Genomic DNA, 2,144 nt, shown 5'->3' with positions numbered 1-2,144 from the left:
TGAATTCATATGTGAAGGGAGCTTCTAATGATATAATTTTCACATTCTATATCTGATGTACTATTAATCTTGTCAATAATCAAAGGCGGTCTTCAAAAACGCATTAGGCCCCATATATAGGAAGGAGTGAGTATAAGTTCATTGTATGTCAGTTGAGTTCTGTAATAGATTTAGTTGAATTGCCATGTATCAAAAAATTACAACAAGATTTACATAACAAGTTCTGAAATAAAATTAGATTGGCACTCCTTGTCGCTTCCTCCCTGGCAGGGCACTACTTTGATGTGTATCCTCAGCATGACTTGTAACATAATTAGGAAATGATTTATGAGGGGCTATCCTTGATTACCATGCAATTAGAGTGAAGTCGCCTTTTGGCCTAACACTAGGATCTGTTATAAGTTCCCCAAATGTCACACTTGGCAATTCCGTCTTGATTGAAATATTATCACTATAAGGTTTCATGTTTAGTGGATGCAAAGCAATGTCTGTTATGTCCACTTGATGACCTTGTTCTATACGCATGGTTGGGTTCACACCATAAATGGAGCGGTTTCTTTTAACCATTCTTGCTGCCTTGTCTAAAATACAACGCCAGAACTCAACATTAAGGTTGCTTCTCAACACATCTGTGAACATATTTGTTGTGACAAGTGAAATTTGCGAACTGTGGATCACCGTGGCAAATTCATTTGCTATTTGTACTAGCCGTAGATGTTCTGCTGGCTCTACACTTCCGAAGGCGAGTGCCTTGAAAAGGTACGTCAACTCATCATGAGATAGCCTACTTAGTAAAATTGGTTTCATTGTTCCAAACCGGGCTATTCTTTTAAGCTTACTTACAATGATGATCTTGCTTCCTCTGCCCATTCTTATGAGAAATGAGTGGAATGTTTTCCAGTCATCATCACCTACATCAGAAGCAAACTCAATAACTACCAACATTATCCCAATCATGGCCCTCCAATCACCAAGTATCCCCAAAAGGCTGTCTCCATTCAAGTGCAAAATAGAGGAGAAGCATGAACGGACCCTTTCATCGCCACACACATGAGCAACCAAAGTTTTCTTCCCAACTACGGCGCCACCTATGAGCGGAAGAATGGCTAATGCATGATCACCTGAAGGATCGTTGTGCTCCAATAAGAAGCTCAAAAGCTTTTGCTTTTCAGCATGTCGGCTAAACATGAAGTTATTGGTGTAAAGATAAACATCATATGGCCTACGGGACATGCGCTCACATCCACCCAGAAGCACAATAAACTCTGACATGTTTGCGACAGCAATTTCTAAGGTTTCCAAAGCAGCATGTGAGTCGAGGGCCATGGCATTGTTGCCTTTCACAGTTGTTGTTCGAGAACGCTTCACTGGAAATTCTGGAATGATTAAATACAAACCGCTGCTAGATGAATCATTGCTGCTAACCTCGTCGAAGCCAACACCGTCTTGGAGGGCTCGGTACCTCGAGGCATCGAGGAGGCTGTGACCTCGGTACATGGCCTCCGAGAGCATCTTGAGCTGCATCATCATCCCGGAGTTTGTTATGTATCGAGCATCCACCTCCTCGACGATGGTGCAAGCCCTCATTAGGAGGTGGTGCAACCTTTCCACCATCTTTTCCTCTGACTGCGCATGGCTTGAGTGGCACTTGTTCATCAGGAAGGAGATGAACTGGCTCACAAGTTCACTTGCAACTGCTGATACGGCAACCTCCATGGCCGGGATTAATGAGGTAAGTTGATGGTCGGTCTTTGGACAAATTTAACAATACGAGACTTTGCTGAAGAGACTGCTAGCAAGATATAGACTGCTCCAGGCCGACATGAATTTTTGGGACATGCAGCCACGCGCTGCCGTTATCACGAGCGTCGGTCCTAGCATCGTGATTGCTACTTATTATAGCGCATTTGCAATACGTCAAATATTAATCACCAGCTTTCGTGAATACGCCGTGGTATACGCCACACCAGTGGCACAGGGGTCATTTATGTTCGTATGAATACAAGGCCCACGTGACGGCCCAGACGATGCAAAATAACTGCTCTCGTTGCTGGGTGGACATAATTGAGCACTTGTGCTAGCTGGTTTCTGGCACTGCAGATCTCCTCCAAGCCTTGCCTGTAAACGCGTGTACGTGCCCTGCC

General features: G+C 44.0%; 1 pseudogene; it reads right to left on the bottom strand.

The window, feature by feature from the left end:
- Positions 1 to 234: 234 nt before the first annotated feature.
- LOC119360199 lies at positions 235 to 1,716 on the bottom strand (annotated as a pseudogene).
- Between the last annotated feature and the right edge of the window lie 428 nt (positions 1,717 to 2,144).

This window comes from Triticum dicoccoides, chromosome 2B (assembly GCF_002162155.2).
Source record: "Triticum dicoccoides isolate Atlit2015 ecotype Zavitan chromosome 2B, WEW_v2.0, whole genome shotgun sequence".
Taxonomy (NCBI): domain Eukaryota; kingdom Viridiplantae; phylum Streptophyta; class Magnoliopsida; order Poales; family Poaceae; genus Triticum; species Triticum dicoccoides.
The sequence above is the reverse complement of the archived record's forward strand: the minus strand, read 5'-3'. Positions and strand labels throughout refer to the sequence as shown.